Source organism: Sorex fumeus, unplaced genomic scaffold, assembly GCF_029834395.1.
Source record: "Sorex fumeus unplaced genomic scaffold, SorFum_2.1 ptg000054l, whole genome shotgun sequence".
NCBI classification, from domain to species: Eukaryota; Metazoa; Chordata; class Mammalia; order Eulipotyphla; family Soricidae; genus Sorex; species Sorex fumeus.
In genome coordinates, this window is record NW_026606111.1 from 48,936,283 (window position 1) to 48,950,173 (window position 13,891).

At 45.1% G+C, this 13,891-nt stretch overlaps 1 pseudogene; it reads right to left on the reverse strand.

Annotated features, from left to right (window-relative positions):
• Positions 1–13,419: 13,419 nt before the first annotated feature.
• LOC130033841 (uncharacterized) lies at positions 13,420–13,519 on the reverse strand (annotated as a pseudogene).
• Between the last annotated feature and the right edge of the window lie 372 nt (positions 13,520–13,891).

Here is a 13,891-nt window from a genome sequence, read left to right on the forward strand (position 1 = left end):
AGCATTGCAAACAGCATTATTTTTTAATTTTTATTTTCTTTCTTTCTTTCTTTCTTTCTTTCTTTCTTTCTTTCTTTCTTTCTTTCTTGCTTGCTTGCTTGCTTGCTTGCTTTTTTGTTTCCCTTAGCTTTAATGTAATGAAGGGATCTTCCCACATTTTTCTCCATATATCTTAAGAATTCAGGTATGATAGTGAGGTCTTTAATACATTTGATCTGACTTTGCGCCTGGCAATATAAAGAGGTCTGAGTTCATTTTCTTTGAATGTTGCTGTCCAGTTTTCCCAGCACCAGTTGCTGTAGAGACTTCCTAGCTCAACTTCTTATTTCTTGAGCATTTATGAAAGATTAGGTAATAATAATCTGAGGGCCAGCTTCAAGATATTAGACTATATTCCATTGATCTGAGGCCTGTCTTTATCTGAATATCATGGTATTTGGATGACTACAACTTTGTAGTAGGGATTGAAGTTGGGGAAGGTGTTCCCTTCTTCTTTTTACCAAAGATTGCTTTAGCTCTTCATGGGAGTTTATGGTTCTGTATGAGTTTCAAGAGTGTTTAATCTATTTATTTGAAAAATGTTATGTGTATCCTTATAGAAAGTGCATTAAATCTTTATAGAGCTTTGGTGTGTGTTGCCATTTTGACAGTGTTAAACCTCTCAATCCATGAGCATGGGATGTGATTCCATTTCCTCATATACTCTCTTATTTGTGAAGTAGTGTTTTGTAGGTTTTTTTTTTCCCTTTATTTTATTTTATTTTTTTAAAGTTGTAGATTTACAATTTTTTGTGGTTTGGTTTCAATTATACAATGATCAGATACCCATCCCTCCACCAGTGCCCATTTTCCACCACCATGGATAATATCCCTCCCACCCCCATCCCCCCATCCCCCCTGTCTCTGTGGCAGGGCAATCCCCTGTGTTCTCTCTCTCCTTTTGGGTGTTGTGGTCTGCAAAGAGGCATTGAGTGGCAAACATGTTCAGTCCATACTCTACTTTCGACATGCATCTCCCCTCCTGGGAGGATCCTCCAAACATACTTTATTTGGTGCTCCCTTCTCTATCTGAACTGCCCTTTCCTCTAGGATACCTGGCTGGCCTCTAAGTTATGGAGTAATCCTCCTGGTGCTGATCTCAGCTATTCTTGGGTATTAATCTCATACTTTGTTACTTTATATCCCCCAGATGAATGCAATCTTTCTATGTCTATCCCTCTCTTTCTGACTCATTTCGCTTAGCATGATACTTTCCATATTGTACCACTTGTATGTAAAGTTCATGACTTCATCTTTTCTAAGAGCTACATAGTACTCCATTGTGTAGATGTACCAAAGTTTCTTTAACCAGTCATCTGTTCTTGGGCATTCAGGTTTCTTCCAGTTTCTGGCTATTGTAAAGAGTGCTGCAATGAACAAACAAGTGCAGATGTCACTTCGACTATACATTTTTGCCTCTCTGGGATATATTCCCAGGAGTGGTATTGCTGGGTCAAATGGGAGCTCAATTTCTAATTTTTTGAGAATCGTCCATACTGTTTTCCAGAAGGGCTGAACCAGTGGACATTCCCACCAACAGTGAGGGAGTGTCCCTTTCTCGCCACATCCACGCCAGCATCGTTTGCTTTTGTTCTTTTGAATGTGGGCCAGTCTCTGAGGTGTGAGATGGTATCTCATTGTGGTTTTGATCTGCATCTCCCTGATGATTAATGATGTAGAGCATTTTCTCATGTGCTTTTTTGCCATTCGGATTTCTTCTTTGAGAAAGTTTCTGTTCATTTCATTGCCCCATTTTTGGATGGGGTTGGATGTTTTCTTCTTGTGGAGTTTAACCAGTATTCTGTATATCCTGGATATCAACCCCTTGTCAGATGTGTATTCGGTGAATATCCTTTCCCATTCTGTAGACTGTCTTTGTATTTTGGTCACTGTTTCTTTGGAGGTGCAGAAGCTTCTTAGTTTAAGATAGTCCCATTTATCTATCTATGTTTTCACTTGCTCAGCCAGTGGCGTGGCATCTTTGAAGATACCATTAGCTTCAATGTCATGGAGGGTTTTGCCAAATTTATCTTCAATGTACTTTATGGTTTCTGGTCTGATGTTGAGGTCTTTAATCCATTTTGATCTTACTTTTGTACATGTTGTTAGGCAGAGTTCTGAGCCTATTTTTTTGCATGTAGCCGTCCAGTGATGCCAACACAATTTATTAAAGAGGCTTTCCTTACTCCACTTCACATTACTTGCACCTTTATCAAAGATTAGATGAGCATATGATTGAGGAGAGATGTCATTGTATTCAACCCTGTTCCATTGGTCTGCAGTTCTGCCTTTGTTCCAGTACTATGCTGTTTTAATTATTACTGCTTTGTAGTACAGTTTGAAGTTCGGGAGGTTGATTCCTCCCATTTTCTTTTTCCCAAGAATTGCTTTAGCTATTCGTGGGGGCTTATTGTTCCATATAAATTTCAAGAGTGTTTGCTCCATTTCTTTGAAGAATGTCATGGGTATCCTTATAGGGATTGCATTGAATTTATACAATGCTTTCGGTAGTATTGCCATTTTGACAATGTTAAGTCTCCCGACCCATGAGCAGGGGATATCTTTCCATTTCCTCATGTCCTCTTTTATTTCCTGAAGTAGCGTTTTGTAGTTTTCTTTGTACAGGTCCTTTACTTCCTTAGTTAAGCTGATTCCTAGGTACTTGATTTTCTGGGGCACAATTGTGAATGGGATTGTTTTTTTCATGTTGCTTTCTTCTCTCTCACTGTTTGCGTATAGGAAAGCCATGGACTTTTGGGTATTGATTTTATAACCTGCAACTTTACTATACGAGTCTATTGTTTCTAGGAGTTTTTTGGTGGAAGTTATTGGGTTCTCTAAGTAGAGTATCATATCATCTGCGAATAGTGAGAGCTTGATTTCTTCCTTTCCTACCTGAATGCCCTTAATATCTTTTTCCTGCGTAATCGCTATTGCAAGTACTTCCAGTACTATATTGAACAGCAGTGGAGAGAGTGGGCATCCCTGTCTCGTCCCTGATCTTAGAGGGAAGGCTCTCAGTTTTTCCCCATTGAGGATGATGCTTGCTGTAGGCTTGTGGTAGATGACTTTAATTATGTTGAGGAAGGTCCCCTCTATACCCATTTTGGCTAGGGTTTTCATCATAAAGGGGTGCTGGATCTTATCAAATGCTTTCTCTGCATCTATTGATATGATCATATGCTTTTTATCTTTTCTTTTGTTGATATGGTGGATTATGTTGATTGATTTCCGAATGTTAAAACATCCTTGCATCCCTGGGATGAATCCTACTTGGTCATGGTGTATGATCTTTTTGATGAGTAGTTGGATTCTATTTGCTAGTAGTTTGTTGAGGATCTTTGCATCTGTGTTCATCAGGGATATTGGCCTGTAATTCTCTTTCTTTGTGGTATCTCTGTCTGCTTTTGGTATCAGTGTGATATTTGCTTCGTAGAAACTGTTCGGAAGTGTTTTTGATATTTCAATTTCGTGGAAAAGCTTAAAGAGCATCGGGAGTAAGTCCTCTTTAAAGATTTGGAAGAATTCATTAGTGAATCCATCCGGGCCAGGACTTTTGTGCTTGGGGAGACTTTTTATTACCATTTCAATTTCCTTGATGGTGATATGTCTGTTCAGGTATTCGAGGTCTTCTTGGTTCAGCCTTGGGAGTTTGTAGGAGTCTAGGAATTTATCCATTTCCTCGAGGTTTTGATGTTCCGTGGCATAAAGCTTCTCAAAGTACTCCCTGAGGATCCTCTGAATTTCTGTGGTTTATGTTGTAATGACCCCCTTTTCATTTCTGATTCGGTTTATTAGGGTTTTCTCTCTCCCTTTCTTTGTGAGTTTTGCTAGAGGCTTATCGATCTTGTTAATTTTCTCGAAGAACCAGCTTTTGGTTTCATTGATCTTTCGGATTGTTTTTTGGGTTTCCATCTCGTTAATCTCTGCTCTCAGTTTTATTATTTCCTTTCTCCTGTTCGGGTTGTGCTCCTTTTTTTGGTCCTTCTCCAAGATCTTAAGCTGTGAGGTTAGGTTACTTATGTGTGCTCGCTCCTCCTTCCTGAGGAATGCTTGTAGAGCTATAAACTTTCCTCTTAACACAGCCTTTGCTGTGTCCCATAAGTTTTGGTAACTCGTGTTCTCATTTTCATTCTTTTCTAGGAATCTTTTGATTTCCTCTTTGATTTCCTGTCTAATCCACTCGTTGTTCAATAGTGCGCTGTTTAATTTCCAGGTGTTTGATTTAGTTTTCTGTTTTTGTGTGATTTACTTCTAATTTCAGCGCATTATGGTCTGAGAAGATTGTTGATATAATCTCTACCTTCTTAATTTTATGGAGGCATGTTTTGTGGCTCAGCATGTGGTCTATCTTGGAGAATGTTCCATGTACGCTTGAGAAGAATGTGTATTCAGCTTTTCATGGATGAAGTGTCCTGTATATATCTACTAAGTCCCTTTCTTCCATCGTTTCCCTCAAATGAAGTATGTCCTTGCTAAGCTTGAGTCTGGTTGATCTATCAAGAGGTGACAAAGCAGTGTTGAAGTCTCCCACTAGTATTGTGTTGCTATTGATGTCTTTTTCCAAATCTATGAGTAGTTGTTTTAAGTACTTTGCTGGTCTCTCATTAGGTGCATATACATTTATTATTGTAAGTTCTTCCTGTTGTACAGATCCTCTGATCAATAAGAAATGGCCTTCACTGTCTCTTATGACCTTCGTCACTCTGAAATCGATGTGGTCTGATATAAGGATGACTACCCGAGCTTTTTTATGGGAGCTGTTTGCCTGTAGGATTGTTTTCCAGCCTTTGACTCTGAGTCTGTGTTTGCTTTGACTATTGAGATGCGTTTCTTGCAGGCAGCAGAATGTTGGGTTCAATTTTCTAATCCATCCTGCCACTCTATGTCTTTTAATTGGTGCGTTTAGCCCATTGACATTGAGAGAGATTATTGTTATGGGATTTTGTCCCATTGTTCTGTTAAAGTTTGGTGTATTTGAGGGGCCTTTCTTGCCTTAAAGTAGCCCATTTAGTTGTTCTTGTAACCATGGTTTTGAGTCTATGAAGTTCCTGAGCTGTTGTTTGTCTGTGAAACTGTGTGTTGTTCCTTCTATTATGAATGAGAGTCTTGCTGGGAAAAGTATTTTTGGGGAGGCATTTATTTCATTGAGTTTTTTTACTATGTCCCACCACTGTTTTCGGGCCATGAGGGTTTCATCAGAAAAATCAGCTGTGAATTTTAAGGATGCTCCTTTGTAAGAGATTTCTTTCTTCGATCTTGCTGCTTTCAGAATTTTGTCTCTGTCTAAGGTTTTGGTCATTTTGATCAGAATGTGTCTTGGGGTATTTTTATTCGGATTTCTTCTAGCTGGTACCCTTCGGGCCTCCTGAATGTGGTCACAAGTTTTCTTCAGCTCTGGAAATGTTGTAGCAATGATTTCTTTGACAGTTTCTTCTTCATCGAGGTTTTCTTCCTTTCCCTCTGGGACTCCAATAATTCTTATGTTACCCCTCTTGGCTTCATCCCAATCTTCTCTTGCCATCTGTTCCCGAATTGTGAGTCTCTTTTCCATTTTCTGCTCTTTTCTGGAGAGTCTCTGAACTTCATCTTCGAGCTCACTGATTCTGTTCTCAGCCGCTCTTACTCTGCTGCTGAGGCCTTCTACTGAGCTTTTCAATTCGCCTACGAGATTTTTCAGGTCTGACATTTCTGATTGCATTTTCTTCATTTCTGCCTTTAGATCCTCTTGTCTTCTATTGGTATTGCTTTCCATTGTTTCCTTTAATTCCCTAAGCATCCTAAGTAGCTCACTTCTGAATTCCTTGTCAGAGAGGTTGTCTAACACTACAGTACTGTTGGTGTCATCTGGACTCGACTCTTCAATATGAAAGTTTGGTGGGCTTTTGCGTTTCTTTACCATTGTGAGAGGTGTGGTTTAGTCCTTCACGTTCACTGTTACTATTCTGCTTGATATGCAGTGTGAGTTAAGATAGGCTTATGAGTTATTGGGTACTGTGTTTCTAGTGGCTGAGCTAAAATAGAGAAGTTTCCATCTAAGAAGTTAGCTTATGGTTCCTATGACATATGCAGTGGGAAAATATTTCGCGGCCGCATAAGCGGCCGCGGCTCCTGAAAGAGTCCCTGGCACTGGGCGAGGAGTTGGGAAGGTCTCCTGTTTGGAATTGGAGCCGTTCAGCTTTGTTGCCCAGAGCTGGGCCTCTGTGCCCGTCCCACGCAGATCAGGGGTTGAAAACCGGCTGTCTAGGGGCTGTTTCTAGCTGCGCGTGCCCAGAAAGGGACCCAGGCCCTTGGGAGCGGGCTGTACCTGTTGGAATTGGAGCCGTTCAGCTTTGTTGCCCAGAGCTGGGCCTCTGTGCCCGTCCCACGCAGATCAGGGGTTGAAAACCGGCTGTCTAGGGGCTGTTTCTAGCTGCGCGTGCCCAGAAAGGGACCCAGGCCCTTGGGAGCGGGCTGTACCTGTTGGAATTGGAGCCGTTCAGCTTTGTTGCCCAGAGCTGGGCCTCTGTGCCCGTCCCACGCAGATCAGGGGTTGAAAACCGGCTGTCTAGGGGCTGTTTCTAGCTGCGCGTGCCCAGAAAGGGACCCGGGCCCTTGGGAGCGGGCTGTACCTGTTGGAATTGGAGCCGTTCAGCTTTGTTGCCCAGAGCTGGGCCTCTGTGCCCGTCCCACGCAGATCAGGGGTTGAAAACCGGCTGTCTAGGGGCTGTTTCTAGCTGCGCGTGCCCAGAAAGGGACCCAGGCCCTTGGGAGCGGGCTGTACCTGTTGGAATTGGAGCCGTTCAGCTTTGTTGCCCAGAGCTGGGCCTCTGTGCCCGTCCCACGCAGATCAGGGGTTGAAAACCGGCTGTCTAGGGGCTGTTTCTAGCTGCGCGTGCCCAGAAAGGGACCCAGGCCCTTGGGAGCGGGCTGTACCTGTTGGAACTGGAGCCGTTCAGCTTTGTTGCCAGAGCTGGGCCTCTGTGCCCGTCCCACGCAGATCAGGGGTTGAAAACCGGCTGTCTAGGGGCTGTTTCTAGCTGCGCGTGCCCAGAAAGGGACCCAGGCCCTTGGGGGCGGGCTGTACCTGTTGGAATTGCAGCCTTTCAGCTTTGTTACCCAGAGCTGGGCCTCTGTGCCCGTCCCACGCAGATCAGGGGTTGAAAACCGGCTGTCTAGGGGCTGTTTCTAGCTGCGCGTGCCCAGAAAGGGAACCGAGCCCTTGGGGGCGGGCTGTACCTGTTGGAATTGCAGCCTTTCATCTTTGTTACCCAGAGCTGGGCCTCTGTGCCCGTCCCACGCAGATCAGGGGTTGAAAACCGGCTGTCTAGGGGCTGTTTCTAGCTGCGCGTGCCCAGAAAGGGACCCAGGCCCTTGGGAGCGGGCTGTACCTGTTGGAATTGGAGCCGTTCAGCTTTGTTGCCCAGAGCTGGGCCTCTGTGCCCGTCCCACGCAGATCAGGGGTTGAAAACCGGCTGTCTAGGGGCTGTTTCTAGCTGCGCATGCCCAGAAAGGGACCCAGGCCCTTGGGAGCGGGCTGTACCTGTTGGAACTGGAGCCCTTCAGCTTTGTTGCCAGAGCTGGGCCTCTGTGCCCGTCCCACGCAGATCAGGGGTTGAAAACCGGCTGTCTAGGGGCTTTTTCTAGCTGCGCGTGCCCAGAAAGGGACCCAGGCCCTTGGGGGCGGGCTGTACCTGTTGGAATTGCAGCCTTTCAGCTTTGTTACCCAGAGCTGGGCCTCTGTGCCCGTCCCACGCAGATCAGGGGTTGAAAACCGGCTGTCTAGGGGCTGTTTCTAGCTGCGCGTGCCCAGAAAGGGAACCGAGCCCTTGGGGGCGGGCTGTACCTGTTGGAATTGCAGCCTTTCATCTTTGTTACCCAGAGCTGGGCCTCTGTGCCCGTCCCACGCAGATCAGGGGTTGAAAACCGGCTGTCTAGGGGCTGTTTCTAGCTGCGCGTGCCCAGAAAGGGACCCAGGCCCTTGGGAGCGGGCTGTACCTGTTGGAATTGGAGCCGTTCAGCTTTGTTGCCCAGAGCTGGGCCTCTGTGCCCGTCCCACGCAGATCAGGGGTTGAAAACCGGCTGTCTAGGGGCTGTTTCTAGCTGCGCGTGCCCAGAAAGGGACCCGGGCCCTTGGGAGCGGGCTGTACCTGTTGGAATTGGAGCCGTTCAGCTTTGTTGCCCAGAGCTGGGCCTCTGTGCCCGTCCCACGCAGATCAGGGGTTGAAAACCGGCTGTCTAGGGGCTGTTTCTAGCTGTGCGTGCCCAGAAAGGGACCCAGGCCCTTGGGAGCGGGCTGTACCTGTTGGAATTGGAGCCGTTCAGCTTTGTTGCCCAGAGCTGGGCCTCTGTGCCCGTCCCACGCAGATCAGGGGTTGAAAACCGGCTGTCTAGGGGCTGTTTCTAGCTGCGCGTGCCCAGAAAGGGACCCAGGCCCTTGGGGGCGGGCTGTACCTGTTGGAATTGCAGCCTTTCAGCTTTGTTGCCCAGAGCTGGGCCTCTGTGCCCGTCCCACGCAGATCAGGGGTTGAAAACCGGCTGTCTGGGGCTGTTTCTAGCTGTGCGTGCCCAGAAAGGGACCCAGGCCCTTGGGGGCAGGCTGTACCTGTTGGAATTGCAGCCGTGCAGCTTTGTTGCCCAGAGCTGGGCCTCTGTGCCCGTCAGGTTTTTTTTTTTTTTTTTTGGTATAGTTCCTTAACCTTTTTAGTTGATTCTATTATACTCTATTTTCTGAGGTATTATTGTGAATGGGATTGTTTTTCTCTATCTCTTTTTTCTCTTTCATTATTAATATATGGGAAAGCCATGTAGTACCAGATATTGATTTTGTAATATGCTACTTTACTAAACAAATCTATTGTTCCCAGGAGCTTTTTTGGAGAATCTTTGGGATTTTCTAAGTATAATATCATGTTATCTCCAAATAGTAAAAGCTTGAGTTCTTCCTTTTTTATATGGATGCCCTTGATATCTTTTTTTTTTTTTACCAAAATCATATGGCAAGTAGTTCAAGTACTATGAAGAATAGGAGTGTTGAGAGTGGGTAACTTGTTTTGTGCCTGATTGTATTCTGGAATTCTATTTCATTGATTTCTGCTCCAAGCCTTTGGTTTTTCCCCGTTGAGAATAATACTTGCTGTGTGTTTGTGGTAATTTGCTTTGACTAGATTGAGGAAACTACTTTCAACTCCCATTTTGTTGAGAGTTTTTCATCATGAATGGTTGCTGGATCTAATCAAATGCTTTATCTACATCTATTGATATGATCATATGACTTTTATCTTTATTTTATTGAGATGGTGTATTCTGTTGATTGACTAGAGAATGTTAAGCCATCCTTGCATCCCCAAGCTAAACCTACTTGGTCATAGTGTGTGATCTTTTGTTGAGTTTCTAGATTCTCTTTGCTGGTATTTTCTTGAAAATTTTTGTATCTGTATTCACAAAGGAAAAAGGTCTGCAATTTTCTGTTTTTGTGGTGTCTCTGTCGATTTGAGTATTAGGGTGATCTTTGCCTCATAGAAACTATTTGGGAGTATTTATGTTTCTTCAATTTCCTGGAAAATCTTAAAAATGTTGGAAGCAGTTCCTCTTTAAAGGTTTGAAATAGTTCACTATTGAATCCATCTGGGCCCTGGATTCTGTTTGGGGGTATAATTTTGACCATCATTTCAATTTCCTTGGTAGTGATAGGTTCAAGTATTCCAAATCTTCTTGGTTCAGCCTTGGGAGGTAATTGGAATCCAATAATTTATCAATTTATTCAAGATTCTCTCATTTCCTGCTGCAAAGATTCTCAAAATAATCTCTGATGATCCTATGGATTTCTGTACTTTCTACTAGGATACTCCCCTTTGCATTTCTGATTCGATTTATTAGAATTCTTTCTCTTTGTTTCTTTGAGAGGCTTCTCATGGTTTATTGATCTTATTTATTTTCTCAAAGAACCAGTTTTTGTTCTTATTGGTCTTCTAGATTGTATTTTGGGATTCTAGCTCATTGATGTCTGGTACAAGTTTTATTATTTCCTTCCTCCATCCTAGTTTGGACTACTTTTGTTGGTTATTTTCCAAAATCTTTTTTTTTATTTTTTTATTTATTTTTTTTATTTATTTATTGAATCACTGTGGGAAAGGTTACAAAGCTTTCAGGTTTAGTTCTCAGTCATGCAAATATCAAACACATTTCCCTTTACCAATACTTATTTTTTACCATGAAGAACCCCAATAAAACCCCACCCCCCACCCCTCCCCATCCCTGTGAGGCAGATGAATTCTAGTTAACACTCTATCTGCTTTGATTAGATTCATTGTTTCAATAAAAGATTCACCACTATTATTTAGAGTTTACACCCCCCCCCCAAATCAGACATGCTGAAAAAGCATTGTGAAGTGATTTGCTTTCTACAGCTGGGTTCAAGAATTAAATGTTGGTTTTGGATTTCTGCTATTTTACCTATTGACCCTGGAAGTATTTCTACTGAAAGTCAGATAGTTAAGAAATTGGTTTCTGTGTTCTGGAGTCGTGGCCGTGCTGGAGATCCGCTCGCGGGGGGCAACCGGTGGCCTCGGTAGGGCGTGAAGGGCGGAGCGAAACGCCCCCCTTCCCATGAGGTTTTAGTCGCCCCCACACTCCCGGCTCATACCTGCTGTCCACAAGGCTCCCATGTGGCCGCCATCTTTCTTTCCAGAGAGGAGAGGGCGAATGGGGCAACACCCTTTCCCCTCCGGCAGACTTGATGGGCTGGATCAACGCATAGTCTGTTCACTTTTCTGCTCCAAGCTGCTGGGTTCTGCATTAAGTCCTTGTGCTTCTGGGGCCATGGCCGTGCTGGAGAGCCGCTCGTGGGGGGCGACTGGTGACCTCGGTAGGGCGTGAAGGACGGACCGGAACGCCCCCCGACCCATGAGGTTTTAGTCGCCCCCACTCCCCCGGCTCATACCTGCTGTCCACAAGGCTCCCATGTGGCCGCCATCTTTCTTTCCAGAGGGAGGAGGGCGGAAGGGAGCAACACCCTTTCCTCTCTGGGCAGAAATGATTGCCTGGATTAACGCATAGTCCTTTCACTTTTCTGCTCCAAGCTGCTGGGTTCTGCATTAGGTCATTGTGCTTCTGGGGCTGTGGCCGTGCTGGAGAGCCGCTCGTGGGGGGCAACTGGTGGCCTCGGTAGGGCGTGAAGGGCGGACCGAAACGCCCCCCTTCCCATGAGGTTTTAGTCGCCCCCACACTCCCGGCTCATACCTGCTGTCCACAAGGCTCCCATGTGGCCGCCATCTTTCTTTCCAGAGAGGAGAGGGCGAATGGGGCAACACCCTTTCCCCTCCAGCAGACTTGATGGCCTGGATCAATGCATAGTCCGTTCACTTTTCTGCTCCAAGCGGCTGGGTTCTGCATTAAGTCCTTGTGCTTCTGGGGCCGTGGCTGTGCTGGAGAGCCGCTCGTGGGGGGCAACTGGTGACCTCGGTAGGGCGTGAAGGACGGACCGGAACGCCCCCCTTCCCATGAGGTTTTAGTCGCCCCCACACTCCCGGCTCATACCTGCTGTCCACAAGGCTCCCATGTGGCTGCCATCTTTCTTTCCAGAGGGAGGAGGGCGGAAGGAAGCAACACCCTTTCCCCTCTGGGCAGAAATGATTGCCTGGATTAACGCATAGTCCTTTGACTTTTCTGCTCCAAGCTGCTGGGTTCTGCATTAAGCCCTTGTGCTTCTGGGACTGTGGCCGTGCTGGGGAGCCGCTCGTGGGGGGCAACTGTTGATCTCGGTAGGGCGTGAAGGACGGACCGGAACGCCCCCCTTCTCGTGAGGTTTTAGTCGCCCCCCCACACCCCCGGCTCATACCTGCTGTCCACAAGGCTCCCATGCGGCCGCCATCCTTCTTTCCAGAGAAGAGAGGGCGAATGGGGCAACACTCTTTCCCCTCTGGGCAGAAATGATGGCCTGGGTTAACTCATCGTCCGTTCACTTTTCTGCTCTAAGCTGCTGGGTTCTGCATTAAGTCCTTGTGTTTCTGGGGCTGTGGCCGTGCTCCAAACTTAACTCTGATTTTCAGGGAGAGAGATTGGGTGGTTTACTTCTCATTGATCACTTTGTATATAGAGAGATGTCCACGCGGCCGCGCGATTTTGAGAAAAAGTCCTCGTTCCCGCATACTCGAGCTGTGTTTGTAGAGGCTTCTGGTCACCGGGGTTCCATCTGGGGGAGGCGGGATGCGGCACCTAGTCCATCTGGAACTTGCCGGTGGTCTCGGCTCTTTTTGGAACCTGTTTTTTCTTTTTTTTTTTCCTCCGGGATCCCGCACCCTCCATGTGTTCTTTCTCTTATGCTGAACGCTTCAAAGATGGCGCTGGGGGGCGGGCTGTGGGCGTGACTTCCGGGATCAGAGGTTACCTGGGAGGTGCAGTCCGGCAGATTTGAGGAAAAGTCCTCGTTCCCGCATACTCGAACTGTGTTTGTAGAGGATTCTGGTCACCGGGTTCCATCTGGGGGGGGGGCGGGATGCGGCACCTACTCCATCTGGAACTTGCCGGTGATCTCGGCTCTTTTTGGAACCTGTTTTTTCTTTTTTTTTTTTTCCCTCCGGGATCCCGCACCCTCCATGTGTTCCTTCTCTTATGCTGAACCTATTTTCCAAAACCTTGAGCTCTAATTTATTCAGGTAGGCCCTTTCTTTCTTCCTGATGAAATCTGGCAGAGCTATAATCTTTCCTCTTAACACTGCTTTTGCTGTGTCCCACAAGTTATGGTAGCTCGTGTCCTCATTCTCATTTGTTTATGGAAACTTTTTATTTCCTCTTTGATTTCTTCCCTAAGCCAACGGTTGTTCATTACTTCCCTTAAAGAAAATATTTCCTTGCTGAGCTTCAGTCTGTTTGATCTATCGAGAAGTGACAAAGAAGTGTTGAAATCTACTACTAGTATTGTGTTGCTATCAATGTTTTTCTATAAGATTATTAGAAGTTGTTTTAACGTATTTTGCTGGTCTGTCATTAGGATCATATACATTGAGGAAGGTGAGTTCTTTCTGATGTACATATCCCATGATCATTAAGAAATGACCTTCACTGTCTCTGATAACCTTTAGCCTGAAGTCCATGTGGTCTGATACTAGTATGGCCACTCCAGCTTTGTGGAGGTGATATTTTCTTGAAAACGTGTTTCCCAGCCTTTTACCTTTAGCCCATGGGTGCTTTGATTGTTCAGACATGTTTCTTGCAGGAAGCAGAATGTTGGGTTCAGTTTTCTAATTCATCTTCCTATTCTGTGCCTCTGAATTGGCACATTTAGTCCATTGACATTGAGAGAGATTGTTGTTTTGGGGATTTGTGCTCTCTTTATGTAGAATTTTTGTACTTCTGGGGATTATCTTACCTTAAAGTAGACCTATTCATTCTTCTTGCAACAAAAATATGGAATGCTTTACAAGTTTGCATGTTATCTCTGTGCAAGGACCATGCTCATCATTGTATCATTTAAATTTTAGTATATGTGTTATCAAACCTCGTAGGAGTTAATTTTTCCATATTTTTCGCTTCTTATTACTTTGAGTGTTGTCCTTCCTCACTCCTATGGCAGACAATGATTCCTAATCAAGGAATGTATTTCAAAGCAGCATGAATAAATAGATTTAGAACTTTAATGTCCCAGAAATAAAAATATGGTTTTTACTATATTATCGTTTACCATACCCTAGGCATCAGTTTTACAAAATAATTCTTTTGGAAGATGGTATATGAGTTTGTTTAATGTTGTTCCCTGAATCCTTCATTAAGAACATTAAAATAGAGCCTTTTGCTGTTCTCACCTCAGTCCTGTGTACATCTCCAGGAAAAGGTGGATGGTGTTGTCTGCACTTTGACCACATTGAATGTATGT